At 33.7% G+C, this 18,176-nt stretch overlaps 1 long non-coding RNA gene across 1 annotated transcript; it reads right to left on the bottom strand.

The window, feature by feature from the left end:
• Positions 1–14,136: 14,136 nt before the first annotated feature.
• LOC143242776 (uncharacterized) lies at positions 14,137–17,865 on the bottom strand. Its single transcript, XR_013023227.1, has 2 exons — positions 17,585–17,865; positions 14,137–14,617 (listed from the first exon to the last, which is right to left on the bottom strand). It is a non-coding gene; the product is annotated as an uncharacterized LOC143242776 (long non-coding RNA).
• Between the last annotated feature and the right edge of the window lie 311 nt (positions 17,866–18,176).

Consider the following 18,176-nt stretch of genomic DNA (forward strand, 5'->3'; position numbering starts at 1 on the left):
GTTAAGTGCAGCAGACAATAGCTGAGTGCAGGTAAACTGGCTAAAGCACAGCCTATAATGTACCTTCACCTCGGGAAAGTCTTGTTAAGCTTTTGGTGGGATGTTGTTGGAGTGATCCACTTTGAGTTGTTGCCACTCAATGTATAGATTACATCAGACTTATATTGTCAACAATTAGAGCATTTGAATGTTGCACTGAAAAAAAAAGAGGCCTGCTTTGGTCATAGGTATAGTGTTACAATAGAATAATGCACGGCCTGTTTTGTTCATAGGTATAGTGTTACAATAGAATAATGCACAGCCTGTTTTGGTCATAGGTATAGTGTTACAATAAAATAATGCACGGCCTGTTTTGGTCATAGGTATAGTGTTACAATAGAATAATGCATGGCCTGTTTTGGTCATAGGTATAGTGTTACAATAAAATAATGCACGGCCTGTTTTGGTCATAGGTATAGTGTTACAATAGAATAATGCATGGCCTGTTTTGGTCATAGGTATAGTGTTACAATAGAATAATGCACGGCCTGTTTTGGTCATAGGTATAGTGTTACAATAGAATAATGCACAGCCTGTTTTGGTCATAGGTATAGTGTTACAATAAAATAATGCACGGCCTGTTTTGGTCATAGGTATAGTGTACAATAGAATAATGTTGTTTTGGTCATAGGTATAGTGTTACAATAAAATAATGCACGGCCTGTTTTGGTCATAGGTATAGTGTTACAATAGAATAATGCATGGCCTGTTTTGGTCATAGGTATAGTGTTACAATAGAATAATGCACGGCCTGTTTTGGTCATAGGTATAGTGTTACAATAGAATAATGCACAGCCTGTTTTGGTCATAGGCATAGTGTTACAATAAAATAATGCACGGCCTGTTTTGGTCATAGGTATAGTGTTACAATAGAATAATGCATGGCCTGTTTTGGTCATAGGTATAGTGTTACAATAGAATAATGCACGGCCTGTTTTGGTCATAGGTAAAGTGTTACAATAGAATAATGCATGGCCCCATACAGCAAGGATCACGTCTGTATAAATTGAATAGGCAGACTGAGAGAAACTTCCACATCCTCCTTATTCACCAGATCTTGTTCCATCTGATTATCATCTGTTTTGAAGTTTGCAGAACTATCTTGATGGAAAAGAGTTTGGAACACATGAATATGTTAAAATTACCCTCTCTATAATCTTTTCCTCCAAACCCCAAGAATTTTATAGACGTGACATTCAGAAGCTTGTGAATCGTTGGGAGGAAGTAATTAATAATAATGGAACATACATTAAGTAATGTTAAAAGCATTTAAAATTCTTTCTCTTTTTCTGAACATAAAATCAGATGTTACTTAAATGATGACCTGATATTATCAGTACATGTAGTGCAAGACACTCAAGTTGAGGGGTTAGTATGAGCTAATAATTTGTCTCTTAGTACTTGATGCTCAGTACATGCAAGACACAAAGGGGTTAGTATGAGCTGATCTTGTCTCTAGTATATTACTTAAAGGATGACCTGATATTATCAGTACATGTAGTGCAAGACACTCAAGTTGAAGGGTTAGTATGAGCTGATAATTTGTCTCTTAGTATATTACTTAAAGGATGACCTGATATTATCAGTACATGTAGTGCAAGACACTCAAGTTGAGGGGTTAGTATGAGCTGATAATTTGTCTCTAGTATATTACTTAAATTATCAGTACATGTAGTGCAAGACACTCAAGTTTAGGGGTTAGTATGAGCTGATAATTTGTCTCAAGTTTAGTATATTACTTAAAGGATGACCTGATATTATCAGTACATGTAGTGCAAGACACTCAAGTTGAGGGGTTAGTATGAGCTGATAATTTGTCTCTAGTATATTACTTAAAGATGACCTGATATTATCAGCATGTAGTGCAAGACACTCAAGTTTAGGGGTTAGTATGAGCTGATAACTTGTCTCTAGTATATTACTTAAAGGATGACCTCTAGTATATTACTTAAAGGATGACCTGATATTATCAGTACATGTGGTGCAAGACACTCAAGTTGAGGGGTTAGTATGAGCTGATAATTTGTCTTGTATATTACTTAAAGGATGACCTGATATTATCAGTACATGTAGTGCAAGACACTCAAGTTGAGGGGTTAGTATGAGCTGATAATTTGTCTCTTAGTATATTACTTAAAGGATGACCTGATATTATCAGTACATGTAGTGCAAGACACTCAAGTTCTTAAAGGATGACCTGATATTATCAGTACATGTAGTGCAAGGGGTTAGTATGAGCTGATAATTTGTCTCTAGTATATTACTTAAAGGATGACCTGATATTATCAGTACATGTAGTGCAAGACACTCAAGTTTAGGGGTTAGTATGAGCTGATAATTTGTCTCTAGTATATTACTTAAAGGATGACCTGATATTATCAGTACATGTGGTGCAAGACACTCAAGTTTAGGGGTTAGTATGAGCTGATAATTTGTCTCTAGTATATTACTTAAAGGATGACCTGATATTATCAGTACATGTAGTGCAAGACACTCAAGTTTAGGGGTTAGTATGAGCTGATAATTTGTCTTTAGTATATTACTTAAAGGATGACCTGATATTACCAGTACATGTAGTGCAAGACACTCAAGTTGAGGGGTTAGTATGAGCTGATAATTTGTCTCTAGTATATTACTTAAAGGATGACCTGATATTATCAGTACATGTAGTGCAAGACACTCAAGTTTAGGGGTTAGTATGAGCTGATAATTTGTCTCTTAGTATATTACTTAAAGGATGACCTGATATTATCAGTACATGTGGTGCAAGACACTCAAAGGGGTTAGTATGAGCTGATAATTTGTCTAGTATATTACTTAAAGGATGACCTGATATTATCAGTACATGTGGTGCAAGACACTCAAGTTTAGGGGTTAGTATGAGCTGATAATTTGTCTAGTATATTACTTAAAGGATGACCTGATATTATCAGTACATGTAGTGCAAGACACTCAAGTTGATGGGTTAGTATGAGCTGAGAATTTGTCTCTAGTATATTACTTAAAGGATGACCTGATATTATCAGTACATGTAGTGCAAGACACTCAAGTTGATGGGTTAGTATGAGCTGATAATTTGTCTCTAGTATATTACTTAAAGGATGACCTGATATTATCAGTACATGTGGTGCAAGACACTCAAGTTGAGGGGTTAGTATGAGCTGAGAATTTGGAACTTGTTGGTTTATGTAATTAGGAAGCCTTCATTGTGACTTAACATGATGATGCCTGTTGAATTTTTGCTCATTTTCATCTTACATAAAATTACTTTTTGTCAGAACATATCAGAACATATTAACAAAACATATACTAAACAGTAGAGCCATGGCAACATATGTAAACATCTGTAATGAATGTTTTGAATTACACATATTTCATCTTCAGTGTTATAAATATCAATGTAAGCATATAATAAACGGTGTTATGAATATTAATGTTAATGCACAATAAACAGTGTTATGAATATTAATGTAAATGCACAATAAACAGTGTTATGAATATTAATGTAAATGCACAATAAACAGTGTTATGAATATCAATGTAAATGCACAATAAACAGTGTTATGAATATCAATGTAAACAACAATAAACAGTGTTATGAATATTAATGTAAATGCACAATAAACAGTGTTATGAATATCAATGTAAACACACAATAAACAGTGTTATGAATATCAATGTAAACACACAATAAACAGTGTTATGAATATCAATGTAAACGCACAATAAACAGTTATGAATATCAGTGTAAATGCACAATAAACAATGTTATGAATATCAGTGTAAATGCACAATAAATAGTGTCATGAATATCAATGTAAACGCACAATAAACAGTGTTATGAATATCAGTGTAAATGCACAATAAACAGTGTTATGAATATCAGTGTAAATGCACAATAAACAGTGTTATGAATGTCAGTGTAAATGCACAATAAACAGTGTTATGAATATCAGTGCAAATGCACAATAAATAGTGTTATGAATGTTAATGTAAGCACACAATAAACAGTGTTATGAATGTCAATGTAAGCACACAATAAACAGTGTTATGAATGTTAATGTAAATGCACAATAAACAGTGTCATCAATCTTTCAAAATAGAAAGAAGGAAATGCAAGGGGGGATTAATCTGAATATCTCTTTAGACTTGAACTTTCATTTATAGTATGCAAACTTTATTTTAACAACAGTTTGTGATCATTACATCCATTAGTACTAAAAATTTGTTTGAAGAAATGGGTTGTGATGATGACGTTTCATTGTAGAATATATAGGAAAGTTAAGTGTAGTTAGAATATTAATTACAGTTCTGTTGGAAACTTTCATATGTTTCAAGATATGTATTAATAAGTGATGGGAAGTTTTGTCTACGTAGGGAATCTTACAGTTACCATATCAGTTGTTAATGATAAACAGGATTTCATGTTATATCAACAGATATTTGTTAGACCTATCTCAGTCTTTTATAAGATTGAATTAAACCTCACAGAACTTTATCAGTTTATTTGATGCTGTAGTTTATAAGTTTCATAAACTTGTACTAACACTGCACCTATAATTATAAATTATGAAGTCTGTACTGTGCGTTAAACACTGTGCCAACAACTTATTTGTTGTTTTTCAATGATCACAACTAACCTGTTATTAAGATGTATGTATATGGAATTGCCAGTCACACACACACACACAAATATTTTTTATGTGTCATGATTGTTAAGTGCATATTGTAGATGTATGTATCTGTTATGGAAAAACAGTGCTATATCAGAATGGATTATGTTCATTACTTTATATGCAAAACGAAACGTTGTTCGCTCTTCTATGTAAAATATTTTCTCAACCCAAACGAGCCGTTTTGCATATAAATTTCTCAACAAGTGGGTTTCTCGACATCACTGATTATAATGTTCATTACTCACTCAAAAACACATCACTGGAGAACTTACGTTAAACATTTTCAAACATATGAATATTTCGAATTATGTTAAAAGTTATAGATTCACACTTACCCCCCCAGTGACTCAACAGTATGTCTGCAGACTTACAACACTAAAAAACGGGTTTCGATACCCGTGGTGGGCAGAGCACAGGTAGCCCATTGTGTGGGTTTGTGCTTAATTCAAAACAGCAACAACAAGATCCATACTTTGAGAAAATGTTACTCAGAACAGAGATAGATTCAAGATGTTGTAAGGTTACAACTAGACGTATACTAGCACTAGTAATAAATTTATATTACTTTCATGGTTTAAGTTGCTTATAACTACATTACTAGTAAATTTAGTAAAAAATTAACTAGAGAGCCTATAAAACACTGAGTATCTTATATAAGTTATGATCAAGTGGTTTCAAACACTGTCCTAATTTCTGGAAAGGTAATTCATCTGAAAGTAACAACATTTACAATATTATATTTACAAAAGAAGTGATAAACTGTAAACCTAAATTCATGGTTTAATGTTTGTAAACAAGATGACTGTTTTCAAACGTTAGTGTCTGCACTGAAGCATTTTTGCTTATTTTGGACGTCAACAAAATGAGAACCATCTGTGATGAATAGTTTAACTTCAGAACTAAGTAAAGTGTATTCTATAGCAATATTGCAAAAGATGCAGGCATCCTAAGCAGCAGTATTAATAAAGGAAAATTATTAGTATCTTAAAAACGTCAAGGTATGGAGGGTTATTATGTTAGTGTCTAATGAAATTAAATGATGTATTTGTTTAGAAATAATTAGATTTAATGTAGGAAAGAAACTTATTCTACAGATTTTTCAGTTGCATGTTTTTAAATGCACAAAGTTTGTAAAATATACAGAAAATATTGGTTAAAATGGACAGTGATCCTTTTCTGTTTTGTTCATACTAGTCCATGAGTGTATAGTTGGGATGAATATAATTATGGTGCAGTACTTCACAAAGTTGAATCTACAAGCAGTCCTGTAGAACATACCATCTTGGTGTTGTGTATTATAAACCTTAGTATGTATGGTAGAAATAATGCAAGACAAATGAGCCATTTGTGGTATAACTGGCATTAGGTAGAGTTAATTTCACACACTGGTTGAGGAGCTCTGGTTTTCCAATGGTGAAACAATTGAATCCCAGTGGTTCTGAGAATTGAGTGGATTTTCTGATTGTAGTCTGGAGCTTCCTCATCATGTTATATTAGGTGTGCATCTTAATCTGATGGTTGAGGACATCATTCTTCTCGGACTAGAAGTATCAACATTGCTTCAGATAGTATGAAGCTATAGTTCATCTCTCAGTTATGGTCTGACATGCCTCAACCACACTATATCAATGGCAGGTCAAGCAACAGTTGGTCAGTGACCTTCTTTTGTGAACTAGATATATTATTCACAGTTCCAATGGTTTTAGGATGGAAATGTTAACACAGCTTTGAGTGGACCTGCCCCATCTTTTAAAAGTCTCAGACACTAACTTTCTGCTGTTTATCATATGTTCCTCTTTGTTGTCCATTCAGTGATGATTTTCATCAAGAGTGAAGAGTAAAACTGATTCCGATGTGGTCCAGTCTCCCTCTAGTGTGTTTACTAAACAGAGATGTTGATAAACTCCATGGGCTTTTATTAGATGTATTTTGAAAAGGGATAATCTTAGTAATGTAGCACCACTCCCTTCACCAAGTCAATGTGTAGGATTGTAGCTTTTAGTAAAGGTGATGAATCATATTGGAACATATAATTTACTTACCAATAAAATGTATTACTGATTGATACTTTTCACACTTTACATCCTTCTTTCCCATTTAGTGTTTTTGTTTCTGGCATCTAATCTCCAAGTGAGGTTAGACTATACATCAGGTAGAGGTAGTTGCATGAGGAGAGTAAGTCATGCTCCTGTTGGTAGAGGAATGTTGCACGAGGAGAGTATGTCACACTCCTGTTGGTAGAGGTAGTTGCATGAGGAGAGTATGTCACGCTCCTGTTGGTAGAGGATTGTTGCATGAGGAGAGTATGTCACACTCCTGTTGGTAGAGGATTGTTGATTGAGGAGAGTATGTCACACTCCTGTTGGAAGAGGTAGTTGCATGAGGAGAGTAAGTCACACTCCTGTTGGTAGAGGATTGTTGCATGAGGAGAGTATGTCACACTCCTGTTGGTAGAGGTAGTTGCATGAGGAGAGTATGTCACACTCCTGTTGGTAGAGGATGTTGCACGAGGAGAGTATGTCACACTCCTCCATGAGGAGAGTATGTCACGCTCCTGTTGGTAGAGGATTGCATGAGGAGAGTATGTCACACCCTGTTGGTGAGGATTGTTGATTGAGGTATGTCACACTCCTGTTGGAAGAGGTAGTTGGAGAGTAAGTCACAGTTGCATAGAGGATTGAGTAATGTCACACTCCTGTTGGTAGAGGATTGTTGCATGAGGAGAGTATGTCACACTCCTGTTGGTAGAGGATTGTTGCATGAGGAGAGTATGTCATGTTTTAAAAAAGAGAGACCATGAAACTTTTGGAAAGAAAACCTTGTCCAAGAGATAAAATACCAGAAATATCTATTTGTTCATCTTATAAATCTGTTTTCTTCCTCACAAAACACCCATACAAATCAAATACAACTTTTATTCAACAATAAATAATAGTTCATACTACTGTGCTCATCCAGTCTGTATCAGAGAGAAGCACAAACTTATAGTGAAAAGTGAAGATAAGCTCACGTTAATTCACTCCAACACATCTACACAACTTGATGAAAAAACCTTCCATCATTCTGTCTGCCCCTTGGTGTGAGAGGATTACCCAGAGAAGATTCTGTTATTTTGGTTTATCTCCTCTGGTATCTAAACATCCACCCATGTATTTGACGTGTGTGGTGACCCGTGAATGGGAGGAGAGGATCCTGGTGGTTGAGGGTTCCAACCTTGACACACCACTTTGGCATTGAATTCCTGTATATGGGTGGCCCCCACCAAGATCAATCAGCTGGTTCACTTGGATTAGGGTCTACCGAGAACCAGTGTTGGATGTTCTCAATAGGTGTTTTGGACATTGTGTCCGATGCTGGTGTTTGGGTATTGTGCTTCTTGTGTATTCTTTGTTTGTTAGTGTAGTGTGTTCCCTTGTAGGGCATCATGGTGGGTAGGGTCAGTGGGCACTGAAAATTCTTTATTACGGATCCCCAAATAAAAAATTTAATTAAAATTGTGAAGAAAACAGTCCATAGGTATATGGCCAGGTTTCGAAGATTCTGAGCAACAACCTTCATCCTCTGTAACTAACGCCTGTACCTCATTTTCTTATACTACATTCTCTTTGAGACAAACTTTTAGGGCAAACTCTCCTTTTTTATTTGGAAGGGAGTAGAAGAACTTCCTGCCTCACCAAGGTCAGTTCAAAAGCTTTGCTCTGGTGACATATTCATGGAAACTTCCACTCCTAAATACAGTGAATTACTCAAGCATTTGAAGGTGACTGGAGGATATACCCATTGAGGTTACTCCTTATACTGCTGGTAGCACTGTTGGTTGATCAGCATGTGCCCACTTTGTTTATGCCATTGGACACACCTTTGAGGCTTTAGAGATTTATGATCAATCAGACCTTGGTGCTCTCCTTGAATAGTTGCCATCTACCTTTTTAACCTGGGGAACTTTAATGGACATCATCCCCTCTGGGAAGGTACTGATATTGATGGGAGGGGTCACTCCGTAGAGTGTATGCTCTCTGATCACAACCTCTCTTTTCAATACTGGTTCTTCTACTTATTTTCATGCACCTAGTCAGTCCTTTTCTTCTACTGATCTCTCAGTTTGCTCCCAGTTACTATTCTCTCACTTTTCATGGAGGATTGACAACCCACGAGGCATTGATCATTTTCCTATCGTTTTGAGAGAGACTGGTCATGATCGATGCCATGCGACCCAGCGTGCCACAGTGAAAGCTGGATTAAGCACACTGGCCCTCTTTCAATGCTCTCACAGAAATTGATCCTGCCATCATCTGTAAACCATCAGTAGATGGCTGCGTGGCAGCAGTGATTGACTGTATTATCCAGGCAGCTGTTTAGTGTATTTCTAAAGGCTTGAAGAAGGTTGGTACCAGCAAACTGGTACACAAGTTGTAACTAGAAGATATAATTGTATGCTTTACTTCTTTATTTATATTTCTATGTTTTAAGAAAAATAAGTTTAAAATCTTATCTGTAAATAGTATTAATGTATTATAACTGAAATGTGATTGTATTCTACAAACTACTAGTCCACTGAAACAAACTCCATATTCCACTCAACATGCAGTGAAAGGGATAATAATTATAGGAAGGTGAAGAACAATTAATGTAACAAATTAAACTTATGTTAATTATGCAGATCAAACATATAATTTAACAAAGCAGAATGTTTTATGTTTAAACCTTGTTCAACAGGAGAGAGTCTCTTTTTGTATTAGAGGGGTGTTGGGGAAATCTCTGTATCTGCTACACCACATTTTATGTTCTCTGGAACACTGTTTCTCAGAGATTTGTGCTTTTCTCTTTCTGTTTATTTTCAAAGGTTTTCCATATCATCCATCTCTAAGATTAATGAAAATATCTTTTCAAAAATATACCCCCAGTTGTATAAAAACTTAATTTCAAACAAAAAATAACCATTTATGCTAAGAAAATATTTATATGTACTATATAGTAATAAAAAACTTGCTTAAATTATACTATTATGGTAAGTAATAAAGTGATAAATATATTTCTTGTATTTGTTAATCTCAATCTAAATGTAACTGAAACAATAATTCTATAAAGTTAAACAACATGGTCATTTCCTCTTCGAGTTTACCCATTGTTCATAGATTTCTGAAGAAATAACACCTGTTAAGAAAGAATTATAATCAGATTGATGTTATCCTATTGGAAGTTTCTTAAGACAAGATTAATTGAAAATTTACTGATTTCTTTCCACACTGTTTACTGCCTGGAAGGTCACAATACTGCAATGTAAAACTTGTATTTTACAACACTCAATTATAGAGAACTAGCCATAACGCTGGGCAAAACTATATAATTTCTATATAAATTACAGAAGCACCACAGCAATAATTAGTGGAATTAAGTGTAATATTGATGTGAGGATCCCAAGAAATGTTTTGGATAGGGGGACAGAGTGGTGTAAGATTATGAATTGAATATAAATTGATATAGATATACCTTCAGTTTAACTCCTGTACATGGTGAGGGAACCTCCCAGGGAATGTTCTTTCAGTTTATCTCCTCTGGGGTATAAACATCCACCCACATGTTTGGGATGCATAATGACCCGTGAAGGTGAGGAGAGGATCCTTGGTAGTTGAGGGATCCAACCCTAACACACCACTTTGTTCTTCAATTCCTGTAGATGGGCAGCCTTGGGGTGGCCCCCCTTGGATCAATTGGCATGTCCACTTGGGCTAGGGTCAACCAAGTACCAGTGTTGGATGTTCTCAATAGGTGTTGTGGACATTGTATCTGATGGTGGTGTTTGGGTATAGTGCCCACAAAACCCTGGCGATGCTGCGGTGTGCTTGTTTATCATAGTAGTGCATCCCCTTGTAGGGCTTTATGGTGCGTGAGGACAGTGGGCACCGAGATAGTCCTTTTTTTATTATTATAGATCCTCCACATAAAAACTTCAATAAAATAGTGAAAAACAGTCCATAGGTAAACAACCATATCTTGAAGATTCTGAGCAGCAATCTTCAATATCTGTAACACCTTTTGTACCTCATTTTCTTATACTACATTCTCTTTCAGACAAAATTTTAGGGCAAAAATCTCCCTTTTTCATTCAGAAAGGACTAGAGGGACTTGCTAGCTCTCCAAAGACAGTAAAGCATCAGTCTCTTGACATATTGGTGGAAACATCCACATCTCAATACAGTGAACTCCTGTTGCATTCAAAGGCAACTGGAGATATACCTGTTGAGGTTACACCTCATGCTACTTTGAATTCATCATAAGGAGTTATTGTAGAGAGGGATTTAAAGATCATTCTTGAGTCAAGGATTCTTGCTGGATTCTTCTATCAAGGAGTTTCTGCAGTGAGGCGTATCTCCACTCACAGAGATGGAATTATGATACCAACCAGTGTCCTCATTCTGATATTTACATCACCACGTCCACCTCCCACCATCAAAGCAGGTTATCTTAATTGCAGAGTACAGCCATACATTGTGTTGTATGTGTAATACTCAGGTCACAGTAAGCCACATGTTACTGTCTTGCTGCCATTATGACTCAATGACAGCACTATTCTAAACATGTTCTGTCCATAACGTCAGACAGTGTTATTGGTGATGGTGACACTGTCCACCTTGGAAATGTTTTTAGTTTTTTAAAGGCCATTAGTATTCTTAATGCTATTTAGGTTTTTTAATTTATACATTAGACCTTTTTTAATGTGATTTGCTTTTAAGAATCAAAGTCCATCTGGTTTGATTTGAAATTAGAAAATGGCCGTAAAGTCAAATAACTCGACACCAGGACTGGAAAGGCCAACTTCAGGTGACTAACTGTGGTTTTTGTACTTACATGATAGTCTTCCTGGTGAGTTATGATAATTACAGTCACACTACAGAAAGTCCTTTACAACTTGTATTTCCTCTCACTGCTGTAAACTAGATGTAAAATTTGTATTTAATGTTATTTATATTTTTGTTCAAAAATTAAACTTTGTTTCATTTTACCTTAATTTCCTTTTACAAATTTTAATAATTTTACTTAAATTTTAAACTTTTTACTGGATGTGTAGCACAGATAATCTAGCTGCTTTGTGCCATAAAACACCAAACCAACCAATCATTTAGATATGCTGAATGAATAAAAAAACAAGTTTCTCATTTTCCAGATTAGAGCAAGTGCTCCCCACTACATATTGAGAATACACTCATGTACATATTTTCTGATAACTTGTATATACTACATATCTTAGTCATTAAAGCATTCTACAGAGAGAGAAATGATGATGCACTTTCTGCATTAACTTTTCAGGCATTACTTATGAGATGACCTGATACAAATGCACTTAAAAAAAAAGCCTTAACAACAAACTGTGTGATAAGTAAATTTTTATTGTTGAGTTATAGAAACTGACATGACTGTCATGATACCTATGTCAGTCAGTAGACATGTGGTATCTGAAGATGTAATTTATATAAACTGACATGACAATATGATACCTATATCAGTCAGTAGACATGTGGTATCTGAAGATGTAATTTATATAAACTGACATGACTGTCATGATACCTATATCAGTCAGTAGACATGTGGTATTATCTGAAGATGTAATTTATATAAACTGACATGACTATCATGATACCTATGTCAGTCAGTAGACATGTGGTATCTGAAGATGTAATTTATATAAACTGACATGACTATCATGATACCTATATCAGTCAGTAGACATGTGGTATTATCTGAAGATGTAATTTATATAAACTGACATGACTATCATGATACCTATATCAGTCAGTAGACATGTGGTATCTGAAGATGTAATTTATATAAACTGACATGACTGTCATGATACCTATATCAGTCAGTAGACATGTGGTATCTGAAGATGTAATTTATATAAACTGACATGACTATCATGATACCTATATCAGTTAGTAGACATGTGGTATTATCTGAAGATGTAATTTATATAAACTGACATGACTGTCATGATACCTATATCAGTCAGTAGACATGTGGTATCTGAAGATGTAATTTATATAAACTGACATGACTATCATGATACCTATATCAGTCAGTAGACATGTGGTATCTGAAGATGTAATTTATATAAACTGACATGACTATCATGATACCTATATCAGTCAGTAGACATGTGGTATTATCTGAAGATGTAATTTATATAAACTGACATGACTATCATGATACCTATATCAGTCAGTAGACATGTGGTATCTGAAGATGTAATTTATATAAACTGACATGACTATCATGATACCTATATCAGTCAGTAGACATGTGGTGTCTGAAGATGTAATTTATATAAACTGACATGACTATCATGATACCTATATCAGTTAGTAGACATGTGGTATTATCTGAAGATGTAATTTATATAAACTGACATGACTGTCATGATACCTATATCAGTCAGTAGACATGTGGTATCTGAAGATGTAATTTATATAAACTGACATGACTATCATGATACCTATATCAGTCAGTAGACATGTGGTATCTGAAGATGTAATTTATATAAACTGACATGACTATCATGATACCTATATCAGTCAGTAGACATGTGGTGTCTGAAGATGTAATTTATATAATCAGTCTGACACATGACTGACTGTCATGATACCTATATCAGTCAGTAGACATGTGGTATCTGAAGATGTAATTTATATAAACTGACATGACTATCATGATACCTATATCAGTCAGTAGACATGTGGTATTATCTGAAGATGTAATTTCAACACTTTATTGTTTTAAACTTCCTTTGTTAACTACTGTTTTGTCAAACATTTAAATCAACATAAATCATTGATGTTTACAAAACAAATTACATGTCAATGTGACAAACTTCATTACCCAATTATTGTAAGGATATTCAGTCTAAATAAAACAAGGCCAAACAAAGAATGAACAATAAAAAGAAGCAATCAGCTTTTTTATAAATAATATAAAAACAATATGTGTACTAATAATTGTTGTTTTAAATTATTTAGTGACAATGGACTCTCAAGTTAATTTGTAACATTATGTTTGTTTATATACATTTTGAACAATGTTCTAGTGTTTGTTCATTCTAGCATACAATATTGCAGTCCTTTATTTGTTCAAACAAGTTTCTGTACACCTCACAAAACTAACAATATTTATAGCAAATGACATCACCTCAAACAAACTGGAAAGTGTAATCAGAAGTACAGAATATAAAAACGTTTTATACACTTACTATTATTGTAGTCTAACCTTCTCCATAAATAATCCAGAGGGAGACACAGTCATCTGAATGACTCATCTTATATGAAACCAGACTGAAGAGATCAATTACTTTCTGGTATATTTTGTGTTATGAATCTTTTGTATTAACAAATGATGTATCATACAAGTGTTTCATAAATAAAGATGAAAATTTACTGTTTGAAGCACTATAGTAACCCAATTTATTTTAATCAATACCAGCAATACTTAACTCTGTCATACAATTAAAGGTAAACAACAAAAAAATAAAGATCACCAGAACATTAAGTAATCAAATATGAAGACAAAATATGAGTGATGTGTTTCCAGGGGGGGAGTAATACATTAAAAACATTCCAAGATACACTGTTTTCTGACACATAAAACATATGATGTTATTATCTATAGAAAGTTATATAATGCACATTCTTTATTTTTTTGTTGCATTTTACAACATTTATTCTACTTTTTTATATAAAAGTTACCAGCTTATAACTTTTATGTATATATATTACTGTCGTTTGACCTTACAATAAGGTTGTTTCCACTGTTCTAAGGCTTGAATATAGTTGATCCACAAGATGACAGACCACAGACAGTTTCAGATGTTCATGAGCAGAGAAAGAAGTGGAAGGGGTTTTCACCTGAGTGTCCTACAGACAAACAAGAAAGAAAGAGAGATGTCAATATTGTTAAGTGTTATCTTTTTACTATAGTTAACTCAATCATCCTATAGTTAGCTATAGTTAACTCAGTCATCCATGGACAGATTATCCAGTTTATCTTTTAAAAGAATCCTGAGAATCTCACAAGTTGTTACACAAAACTTCAGAACTAGTTTTACATTCTGTGTTATACAATTTGAAAACTCAAATAAAACAAAAGGAGAATTTAAATGAATATTGTGATATCAGTCAGGCTGAATATCAGGTCAAACTACATTTCTATTATTTTCATCTTGCTAAGAAATACACAGATATACAAGTTTTCTTTGTTTTGTATTATCCAGGCTTTCTAACTTGAGGACCAGTTTGTTAAAAGAATAGTTTAGGAAGTTACGTTAATAGTAAGGAAATATTTAGACCAAGTTACACGTTACTTTATCTACCAGTTAGGAAATGTTCAAACTAACACTAACAAGAATATCAAAGGATGAAAATAGTAACTTAAGACTGAATGGTTCTAAACATATTACATTAATTTTAATTTGATCCTACAAACTTTCAAAATTCATTGTGTAGAATTTTGAAATGAAAAATTTCCACCTCTTGAATAGCTTCACACAGATTATCTACAAACTTTGTACAATAGTCTTCTTTTGTAACATTGAATGTTACCAAGACAGTCCTAGAAATGGTGTCGGTCTTGAGAGGGGTAAGTACGTATGTTGTATGATATTTTAAACATTACTTATCAGTTAGTGAAATAAATCAGAACACTATACACACCAATGTTAATAATTGGATTAATTTATACATCTTTTAATATTGTGACCAGAATCTTGGAACCGTTGGTGATCACAGAGGAAAGATAGGGGTGGAAGAAAACGTCCTCTTTTAACACTCCACTCACCCACCTGCATCCGCAACCTATGATTGGTGTCTTTATTAGCAAATACTGAAAATCCATAAAATGGAAAGCTTTGTGGAAAAGTAGCAGTTTGCTCTAAACCGTGATAAATTCCAGAAATAAACAAAAAATATATTTATCATCTAACGTGGAGAGGGTAATGTTGATCCCACATAGTGGAAATGACTGCTTGGACTTACAGGTATTGCAGGTATTCTTTTCACTAAACATCTCAGACTTGAAAATACTTGTAATGGAATCGGAGTGAGCGGCTTCACTAGGCAGAAAGGTTAGTTCTGCTTAGCTGTTGGAGATTCGACTAATACTACCTGTCGTTACAAGATTTATTTATTTTTAGGTGAATGGAGCACATGGGCACTAACTCGAGGCTTTATTGTTAAAGCAAAGATGTTTAAAACAATAATTCCAATAGCATTTCTTTTACTGATTCTTTCATATTCTTACATGTTATATACAACTTCATTAAACTTATTCAGTTCCTAATTAAGTTAATACTCTTAATACATATAAATCTATATCATTGTCCACATATCATTGTTTGTCCACTGATTAATGTAGTATCATAATGTGCTTACTTGTCTAAGTTCAGAACTTTGACAGAGAAGTGAAATGAAGCAGTTACAAAGGTCATCAAATTGTCTGTTTTCCAAGAGAAATTAAGTTATATTAAATAAAACTGTACTGTTATAATCATTAGATGTGGTATCAATCTTCTAGCTTCAAACACTGTTTTGTTTTTTCAGGTACCAGTATTGCAAAAGTTTGTTACTGTAAGTGAAAGATTTGAGTTGGAAAAATACCATTGAGTCTAGTAGCTAAATTATAAGATGTTACCCAGTTAATGTTACAAGTTTTTAAATTTAGATGTATGTTGTTCACAACTATTTGTTATGAATACTAAACTTACTAACATCCTAAAAAAAGTTTGAAACTTCAGGAGATCCTCATCAACTTATAACCCAGCTAGATTAAGTTCTTCACAAAACTTCTGTAAATACTCAGAATTATTTTAACTCATTAATGAAACTTTTATACTGAATGAATTACAAAAAACATCTTAACTAACAAAAGAATAAAATGTTCAAATCAGCTTCTTAAAAACCTTTCTTAGGTAAAAATTTGAAACAAAATCATGTTTAGATGATACATATTAAAGAAGACAGTTCTTGATACTGGTAGTTATAACTCTTCTTCTGCCAAGTACAATAGTGTATTGTAATAACAATTAAAGGTAAAAATGATCTATTTCAAATTTATCACAAGATCATTTAACACTGAGGTTAGCAGGTATGTTAAATTTTGATGATGACACAGAGTATTTGATTTACACTTAAAGATATAACATTTGATACATTAATTCTAGGATCATTACATACATTAAATACAATTCTAGGATCATTATATACAGTTAACATGATAAAGATTTTCAGATTCGTCTTTACTCTGTAAGAAAGTGGTTTACAGACTGATGTAGGCTTAGGTATGAGTCAAAAGCAAGCAATAATACTGAAAAACAAGAAATATTTGAAAACACTTTAATTTTAAGCTCATACTTTAGTTAAAGTGAAAAGTATGAAGTCTCATATTACCTATTAATATCGGGTTCGATTTCACCATGGGCACACAGCAAGCAGCCTGATGTGGCTTTCCTCTACATAAACAAACGATTATAATAATACTTATCAATTTAAAATTTGATAGTAGATTGTTACATTAATTTAAAAACCTTCTCTACGTTTTTAATAATTTTATGAACAACTTTTAAGTGTGGTTGGTGAATTATTTTTATTTTATAAAATAGCTTCGTTCGTGTCTATTTAAATACTGTTTCAGTGACACAAAGGATCTTGAAGTTCAAAGACGTTGAATTAATTTATTTTAAATGGGCCGAGTGCATGTTTAGTACGAGGGATCCAAGAATTCCTGTTTCTTGTCCCGTTAGTACAAAGATATAAAGTAAAATAAATAGTAGTCCCTGCATTGGTTGCAGTGAGTGCGTTATAAGAGTAACGTTGATTACAGTAACTTGCCCTTTTTAATGGCGTTCCGTCTAGACTATCACTTGTAAAGAATGATTTTCACAGATATATCACGTGCATCTTGGAGAGAAATTCAACAAGTAACACTCATCTCATTGTGTTTGTGCAAGTTAAGGTACCTTACTCCAGGTAAAATTCTGTAGCTTTGCACAACGAAAATAATCAGAAAGTAGTGATAGCTGTTAATAATTCATGATGACGAGAAATCCACTTTAAGTAACAATGTATCTCATACTAACATGAAGATAACTTAAGAAGGTCAAAACGTTCTCTACTTTGTTTTAATACCCATACCGGCTGTCTTAAGATACAGCACATAATAATTATGCTTCATTTGGACACCAGGTGTAGCATTGATATCAAAATTTATTTGAGAAAATTGTATCATATATGTGTGTATACATATTAATAGATAACATGCATAACAACAATACAATGTTTGTGAACAAGTCCTCATACTTGTCCATATTATACTACAATGAAGATTTTATTGTTCGACCGTATTAACGTTACATTAAATAATTTTTGGCGCAGATCTATACAAATTTATATACATTTCACACAATCTAAAAACCTAATTACT

Source organism: Tachypleus tridentatus, unplaced genomic scaffold, assembly GCF_004210375.1.
Source record: "Tachypleus tridentatus isolate NWPU-2018 unplaced genomic scaffold, ASM421037v1 Hic_cluster_2, whole genome shotgun sequence".
NCBI classification, from domain to species: Eukaryota; Metazoa; Arthropoda; class Merostomata; order Xiphosura; family Limulidae; genus Tachypleus; species Tachypleus tridentatus.